The following is a 9,058-nucleotide window of genomic DNA, read 5'->3' as shown; positions in this document are numbered from 1 at the left end:
GTTTTCTAGACTCCTCTTAACACCTTTTTCTCATATGTATTTAACAAATAATGCAATACAAAGTTGTTTAGGTAATTGTTTAGTTAAGTTTTCTTTATTTTCTAGTACATACCTAGGTCACTACATTGGGTACCTCCAACAAGACATTTTAGTTTTTAGGACTAATGCATTAGTGTGCTATAGTTTTAGTCTTTTTACCTTTTTAGGTCATGGTTATACATCTAGACTTCACCATGGGGAGGATCATATCTTTTGCATTAGAGAGTCTAGTCCTTTTAGTTTAAACAATCTTTTTAGCATTTTTAGTGAAACTTCTCTTAGGATACACTTTCCATTTCTATCATATACTGTCACCTTTAATGCTTATTTTTATGTTTTTGTTCGTCATGAGGCCCACCATGAAGAACCTCTTGATTTGAGGTCAAATCCTTTTCAAGAGGGAGGGAATGATGGAATAACACTAAGGCCAAGAAGACCAAGAGGTGATATATTGAAGGAGGCAAGAGGAATGTGTTAGTGTTGAAAAATCATAGGAGGAGTAAGCCTACTTTTGGGCCTTAGCTCCTAAGTTTTTATAGCATTTATTTTTATTCCTATTTTTGCCCTTGTCTTTAATTTCCTATTTTACCCTTGTATTTTGGGGTATCTTAGTCATAGGATTTATTTTCTTTTGTATTTCCCATTTTACCCTTGTATTATGGGGTGTTTTAAATCATAGGTTTTTAATTTTGGGCTAAGGTATTTAATTAGGGAGCTAGACACATTTTTGGTGGTGTTTGGACCTATTTTTGGACTTAGAAAGGCTTAGGCCCAAGTGGAGGGCAAAGGTTGCATGGTCTTATCATGCACCTAAATGTAGCCTAACTAAACCCAAAGATTCTATCCTTGGCCACCAAGTTGCATCTAGGGTTAATTTGGGTTTCATTTGGTGTGCATTTGGCACTCTAAATGCAACCCTAGATGCCTCCCACTCCTATAAATACCCTAGGCACCACACCTTGTAAATACTTTTAATATTGAATATAAAGAGAGCCTTTTGTGCCTTTATATATTTCCTTAGTCACCCTTGGCTAATTCGGCCACCTCCCTCCCATCTCCACCTTGAGAGAAACAACCCTAGAAGTGGCCTTCATCATCATGAAGTGAGCCAACCCTAGAGTACCCTTCTCAAGCATTTCCTCAAACACCTTCTACCCAACCTCCATTTTCTTCCATTCCATCATCATCCACCCTAAAACCTTGTGCCACCTTTGAAGAACTTGATCCTTGGAGAAGGCGTCCTATTCTTTGTTGATTATCTCAAGTTCATGCAAGCTAGGATGCCATCAGTAATAGGACTAAGAGTATGAAATATATTTTCAGCTTTCATCTTTCAGCTTGCACTTGCAATCCCTGAAGCAGAGGGGCTATTTTTATTTTCTTTTTCCAAAAATAAGGTTTTTTTTTTCCTATTTGGAGGGGTGCGCTCCTATTTGTATAAAAAAACTTGGTTGGGGAATGAGCCTTGATCTATGGGACTGTCACAAAAGCCATAGAAAAAACAATTTGGGTTGCCTCTGCCTGTGTCTCCAACTACTTGTTTTGGAGACAACTCTTTAGCCTTTGCCAACACCCTCTCCCTCTTCCCCCTTTTTTAGCCCTTTCTCTTTGGATCCCACTGTTTCTCCTCTACTCTACTTTTCTACAATTCATTCTTCAAATTCCTATATTACAATTAAAGGTTATACCTACAGGAATAATTATATACAAATACTTTGTTAAAAATATGTGCTTTCAAATTTTTAAATTCAATTATCTAAAAATATTGTTTAAATAAAACACAATACTTTTTAATATATATTTTTTTCTTTTTACATGAAATTCTTAATTTATTCTACTAAAATTTTGAAGCAAAATGATTGAGGAACTAAGGGAAGGCATATGAAGTATGAACTGTGAAGTGATCCTATCTTGACTTATTCTTAATATCCTAATTGTAGCCCATTAAGAAAAAATTAATTTTTAAGTTAGAAGGTTACTCAACATATTTGTTTAAGTACTTACCATTAAATATATTTGGTTCGAAGTATTTTATGTTTGCTGAAAAATATAAAGATAACTTTAGGTGGCGATCTGATGTGTCTCTGGTTAAACCCTTGGCCTGTTTTCTCCAATTCTTATGATTGATGGTTTTGAGTAATTACTATTCATTGCTTCAAAAAGTATTGGGAAAGGATCTGAAAAATTTTTCATTGTAATTACATTACCTCTTTTATTTATTTATTTTATATTTTTTTTACCTTCCAGGATCTTTTGGAAGCTATAGTCCCATTTGATATATTGTTGGATCGGAGAAAACGGGCTAACTATCTCAGTAGTATTATCAAAGGTTGTTCATGATGTTGGGTTAGCTTTGGCATTATTGGTAATTTTTTAGAAAGCACTTGAGCGAGAATTGATTATATCAGCTTCGTATGTTCTTTTTGACCATTATCATTTACCACTTTTACATTCTGGTATTGTCCATGACAAATGCATGCTAAACTATATTTTCGTGTTTTATGTGTCAATTGCTGAATACTATAATGCTATGGTGTAATCAATTTTATAGTTCTTAAAGGTTTCTTCTATTTTTGCAGTTATGTTCCGGGAATGGAAATTACATTATCAAGCCGATTAAAAAGCTTGTATAGTTTATACAGCAAGGTATTGTTGAATTCATGTTTGACCTTTGAAATAAGAATGTATTTTCGTGTGTTTTAGCTAAACTCACTCTGCAATTGAGTATAACTGGCACATTATATGAATGGTCAAGATAGTTTGGTTGGAGCATGATGCTAGTGAATAAATATGCATATGCGAAAAAACTTATTTTAAAAATTGTTAGGGTGTGCACCAAGGGGGTAATTAGCACACATGTTTACATTGGTATCCATTTTGAGCCTAAACACTCATGATTTTTTTTTTGGTTATTTCTCAAAAGGTCTCATCTACTTTCAAAATATTCTGTCTCAAGATCAACTGACAATTAAGTGTATGGAAGCAATGTGAGTGTATGGAAATGAATTTCTTGAGGTTCCTAACTATTAGTTTTAATATTCCTTTTATTTTACTGTAGTCCTCTCTTGTCTTAATAATATGATTTTATGCAGCTAGCTTTAAATGCTTTTCTTTCTTACTGAGCGATGATAGCACTAGTGATCTTAAATTTTTGTGGATATCACTTTGTAATAATTAATTGAATGGTCAAAGTCATGATTGTGCTTTGTGTTGTGTAGATGAAACGAAAGGATATAAGCATTGATAAAGTATATGATGCACGTGCACTAAGAGTAGTTGTGGGAGACAAGAATGGAACTTTACACGGTCCTGCAGTTCAGTGTTGCTATAGTCTTCTTGACATAAGTCATTCAATGCAATCATTGTATGAAGATATAAATATAAGCTTAATAAACCTTTTCTGCATGAAATCATTCAATGCAATCCTATATTTTTAGATTTTTATTTTAATTTTTTTAATTCAAGGAAAGAAATACTGAAAAGAAAAAATAAATAAAGCAGCATAGAAATAGAGGATGATAAGATATCCTCCAAGGGAGGAACCATGAAAAAAACCATCAACTAAATTAACCTCTTTTATATTTCCATCCTTCTCATTTTTAGTCATTTTGGACTGTCTGTAAGTTGTCTTCATTATTTAAGAGTGGGAGGTTAGAGATGTATAGATCTTGGGGATCTTTTTCACTTCATTAACCCTGTTGGCCTTGAACAATGGCTCTTAACTGATACATATATTTTATATTTGACTATACAGGCTTTGGACTCCAATAGATGGTGAATTTGACGACTACATCCTCAATCCAAAGCCTAGTGGCTATCAGGTTAGGCTTTTGGGTTCATATTTTTCATGAAATAAAATTAAAATGATTTTGTTCTTCTAGTCTTAGGAATTGTGCTCATGATTGTATTAACTTGTAACAAATGCAGTCCTTGCACACAACAGTCCAAGGTCTGGACAACTCACCTTTAGAAGTACAGATAAGAACACAAATGTTGAGTTATTTCACATGTGTTTCGCAGGTTACTCGTGTATATTTTAGTTCTTGATATTTTCATTTATCATTTTGGTTGCTAGAGGATGCACGAGTGTGATGTTATATATAAGAGATTTTGGAATAATTGATGTAGAATTGCCTATAAAGCTTTCTACGATGTAGAATAATGTATATTTTACATTTGTTCCAACAAAAGCTGATGTAAAATATGACATATTTTACATCGGTTCTATCAATAACTGATGTAGAATATGGCATATTTTACATCGGTTCTATTAATAACTGATATAGAATATGATATATTTTACATCGATTCCACCAAGAATCAATGTAAAATATGACATATTTTACATCAGATATGTCAATAACCGATGTAGAAATGAGACTTTTTATATCGATTTTCAAAACCGATGTAAAATGTTTAAAAAAATCGATGTAAAATGTGCCTTTTGTAGTAGTGCTTGTGAAAGAATTTTTCTTTTATGCTTATCATAGGGATAAGCCTCTGTGACAAGTTTTCATAAACTCATCAATCTGTTGGATTGTTATGTCTATTTGTCTTTATACTACAAAAAAATCAAGTTTTAGCTACCACCAAAATCGGTCGCTATTTAGGTAAATTCAGTCGCTATTTCATTCAGCGACCGAAATAGCGACCGAAAAAATCCGTCGCTAAAACCCTGGTCGCTATTTGAAATAACGACCGAAATTTTTTCCGTCGCAATTTAGCGACCGAAAAATCAGTCGCTAGCCAATAAAAATCCGTCGCTAAAATTTTGGTCTCCTAACTTCTGAGACCAATTTTGCGACCGAATTTTTTGGTAGCAATTTCCGTCGCTAATTTTTATATTTATTTAATAAAAACATTTTATAAATCAGCCGCTAAATCGGTCGCTAAAAAACTAAAATAGGTACAGATAAAATCGGTCGCTATTTCGGTCGCTAAAAAAACTAAAATAGATTCGGATAAAATCGGTCGCTAAAAATTTGAAAACCAATTATTTTGGTCACTATTTCAGTCGCTAATAACTTGAATTAGCTACAAATAATTTCGGTCGCTAATTCAGTCACTAAAATATACCAGTATTTTTAAATTCTTTTTTAATTATAAATTTATACCTGTTAACGAATATGACACTACTACAAGAAGCATATTTTACATCGGTTCTTTAAAGTCATTTACATTAGTTCTAAAACTGATGTAGAATAGAGCGACGTAAAAAGTGTATATATTTTTACATCGGTTCTGGAAAACCGATGTAGATTTATGTTTAAATCTACATCGATTCTCCTGAGAACCGATGTAAATTTAAGCATAAATCTACATCGGTTCTCCTGAGAACCAATGTAGATTGCATTTTTTTTATAAAAAAAAATATGCTTGTTTTTGGATTTTTTTTTTTGTATATATAATGGACAAATATTGTCAATCAAAATAAAATGCGCCATCAAATTACAAGCTTTATTTTCTTATAGTTTTAACATTCAGGGCCAAACATTCAAGGGGAAAAAAGGTTTACTAGCAACCTCTCAAGTTTCAACAACAATACAAAATAAGATGTAGCCATATATAGGAAAAGAATATCATTGTGGAACCCTACATCACCGTACTGCATCACGTGAGAGCCATAATATGCACCTCCATATAAAGTGTTATCTGTAACCCAAAAACATAGTAGTAAAGGTATCAATCACACAACTCTTAACACATACCAATGTTTGTCCATAAAATTAGACCAAGAATTTAACAAAAACAACAAAAATAAATCTCACTTATAACTAAGAAATCAAGGAATTGAATTATATTCTTCAATTTATATCCTCAAGAAAGCATAACAATGAAATTAAGGGTGAAATTCAAGATGCAAGAGGGCACATATTCTATGCTCTGCTGGTTTTTTTGCTTAACTTGAGAACTCATGTGACATTCTTACAAGTTGCTCTGTACCTGTTCATGATGGCAGTGCAAGGGTAAATAAATAGTAAAAGGAATTTATTTATACCCACCTGTTCACATCAACAAAAACATTGCTAAACAAAATTTTTAATTTATTATTAATGGATTATTAACTAAATGAAAAATGAAGAAAGGTAGTCAAAAATAATTTCATTGATATGGCTCTATAGTATGGTTTAGGTGTTTCTGAAATTTTTTAAAAAACAAAAGAGTTGGATAAAGGTGACTTAACAATAAAATGAAAACAAAAGTTATTTCACCTTTTCTTGTAAGTTATTTTCTTTCCGTGGAAAGTTTTTAATGGTTACAAACTGATGGCTACCACCTGCAAGGAAAGGTTTATATTAATAATTAATTATATAAAATAAAATTAACCATTTTTACAAGTTTTTACTTGTGGAGTACTTAAACCAAAACAACCAGTAAACAAAAGCTAGTGGTATACTATACTATACTAATTATTGGCAAAAAAAGGCTCACAACTAAGGTAAAAAAGAATAAAAAAGGACAAATGTGTGTTTTGTGGATTACCTTTTCAAGCTCATTAATTTTAGAAATTGAAATTAACGATTCAGCTATAAAAAGAAAATCCGATTTATATTTAAAACAAAAGGTTTTAAGTGCAAAACTTTATATTGGTTTTATATTGGTTTCCAAAACTTTATCATCAACAATTGCTGACACCTAGTAAAATAATATATAATAATCAGTCAAAGTAACCAAATTCATAAAAGTGCATATTTATAATCAAAATTGAAGCAAAAGTACCTTCTGCATTTTGTCAGCTTCATCTTCCTTTACAGTAGCCACGGACTGCGGTTTTATATTGGTTTCCAGAACTTTATTAACAACATTTGCCGATGTATAGTAAAAAGTATATGATCAGTCAAAGGAACCAAATTTAAAAGTACATATTTTTCATCAAAATTGAAGCAAAAGTACCTTAAGCATTTTGTCTGCATTGCCTTCCTCTGTTTTGGTAGTTATGCTCTATGGTTGTGTATTGGTTTCCTGAGTATTATTATAAACACTAGCTAACATCTGGTAAAAAAACATAATAGATAACAAATTGGATCTATAAATTATGATGAATCCAAGAAACTTTATTCAAAAATCAAAGCTGAGGCCTCAGAATGATATCAAGTGTCGCATAATATAAAGTTTGAAAGCCAAACAAAAAAGTGAGACATGATGTTAGCACAAATACCTTGCTTTAAAGTTGTAATATACACATTTCTAAGGCAGACTGAAGTTCAGAATTCAACCTATCTGCATCATTTCCAATGCTGGATGCTTCAGTTAAATTTTGGAGGCATCTCCTTAAATGCTTAATGAGGTCAGATATTGCACCAACGATTGCAACTGAAGTATGCTGCTTCACATTTTGTGCAAGCTGCGTGGTGGTGTTAATAATATCAATCTGACGGATAGGCTGCTTGGCAACATTCTTGTGATCCAAGTGCTTGACCAAAATGGATAGTAGAAGATGGGAGTTATCTCCTGGTGTTCAAAAAGTGATAATCAATTAATTATATAGAAAATTAGATAAAACTGCATATTTAAAGAAAATTTATAATAGTGAATTTTTTACAAGGCTACCTGATTCTGCTAGAAGGGATTGCAAATAAATCAAAACACAAGAAGCAACTCCCTTTTCAGAAGACCAGTGGTTATCAATATCAAAATTATGAAAAGTGGTTCAAGGACACGCCACACAGTTGAAGCTTCCTTTGCCAATTTGGCCATATTATACAAGCAAACCTTTGACCAATAAGTAGGATCTTTAGCAGTATCCCTGTAGAAGTAGTGAACCACTTTTCATAATAAGCAAACCTTTGACCAATAAGCAAATCTTTCATCCTTCTCAGCCTCTGCACACACACACCCATCAAAAAAGAAACAAAACCCACGATTCCAAATCCAAGAAAGATCAAAACTTTTTCAAGAACCGTCCATACCAGGGAGTCGGGTGCAGTATTTTCTTCGCAGTTGATACAAGGCAGAGGCAAGGGAGAGAGGTCAGACACGCTCCTCCGGAAGGTGGGCGGGAGGGGCGGGAGGGCGGAGGGTCTGGGCGGGCAGCAGGGGTCGGAGACGCAGCGGCGGAGGACGGGGGAGGAACGGCCCTTGGTGAGGAGGGAGTGGAGGTTGAGGGGGACGTGGACGGCGGAGAAGCCGTGGAGGGAGAGGTCCTCTTGGTCGCAGAAGAGCTTCTTGGCGCTGGGCTGGGCGGAGGAAGAGGGGGGAGCGGCGCTTGATGGGGGCGACGGCAAAACAGGGCGACGGCGGAACAGGGCGCTTGATTGTCCTCGGATTTAGCGGCCTCCGCGGAAGCATCCTTCTCCGGAATCTTGGAGGCGGGTGGCGACTTGGCTTCGTGGAGCGGAGGCTTGGAGGCTTGGAGTCTTCTAGGATTTCGGTGACCAGAGAATTGGGAACCCTAGCGGTGAGAAAAACCCTAGAATTGGAGGGAAAAGGAATACTAGCTCACTCACTCACTCTTTCCCCCTTCTTTTTTGCTTTTCTCTTGGCAAAACTACTTACTACTAACCTAAAAAATAAGAAAATGAAAATTAATTAATTATAATAAATCAAAATATTATAAAAATTATAATTCAAATCAAAAGAAATCAAAAATATTAAATACATTAAAATATTATAATTAAAAGAAATCTAGTATTAAATCAAAAGAGTATAAAAATCATAACTAAAATTATAATAAATATTCTGATATTAAATATTTGTATTAGAGAAATTATTACAGATTTTAAATTTTATTTATTATGTTTTATAATAAAAGATATCTAATATTAATTCAAAAGATTATAATAATTATAACTCAAATCATAATAAATAATTTGATATTAAATTTATTATATATTAAAATTAATTAAATATTTTTATCAAAGAAACTGATACAGATTTTATATTTTATTTACTATATTTTATAATCAAAAGAAATTCAATATTAAATTAAAAGATAATAAAAAAATATAACTAAAATCATAATAAATTTTTTAATATTAAATTTAGTATATATTAAAATTAATTCAATATCTATATTTAA

The 9,058-nt window shown here is 32.9% G+C and overlaps 2 long non-coding RNA genes across 3 annotated transcripts; one reads left to right on the top strand and one right to left on the bottom strand.

Moving 5' to 3' along the window:
* The first annotated feature begins 2,414 nt into the window (after positions 1-2,414).
* Positions 2,415-4,123, top strand: LOC145950213 (uncharacterized). The gene is made up of 3 exons (XR_014428321.1): positions 2,415-2,451; positions 2,619-2,685; positions 3,258-4,123. It is a non-coding gene; the product is annotated as an uncharacterized LOC145950213 (long non-coding RNA).
* Positions 4,124-5,595: 1,472 nt separating this feature from the next.
* On the bottom strand, positions 5,596-8,001 carry LOC145950788 (uncharacterized). Of its 2 annotated transcripts, XR_014428633.1 has the most exons (6): positions 7,591-7,996; positions 7,199-7,491; positions 6,934-7,032; positions 6,760-6,830; positions 6,252-6,316; positions 5,596-5,691 (listed from the first exon to the last, which is right to left on the bottom strand). It is a non-coding gene; the product is annotated as an uncharacterized LOC145950788 (long non-coding RNA). The 2 variants fall into 2 exon arrangements; XR_014428632.1 differs by having other exon boundaries at positions 6,934-7,491; positions 7,591-8,001.
* Between the last annotated feature and the right edge of the window lie 1,057 nt (positions 8,002-9,058).

This window comes from Cajanus cajan, chromosome 8 (genome assembly GCF_000230855.2).
Source record: "Cajanus cajan strain Asha chromosome 8, NIPB_CcT2T_4, whole genome shotgun sequence".
Lineage (NCBI taxonomy): Eukaryota > Viridiplantae > Streptophyta > Magnoliopsida > Fabales > Fabaceae > Cajanus > Cajanus cajan.
Note: the sequence above shows the minus strand (reverse complement) of the source record. Positions and strands in the feature narration are given on the sequence as shown.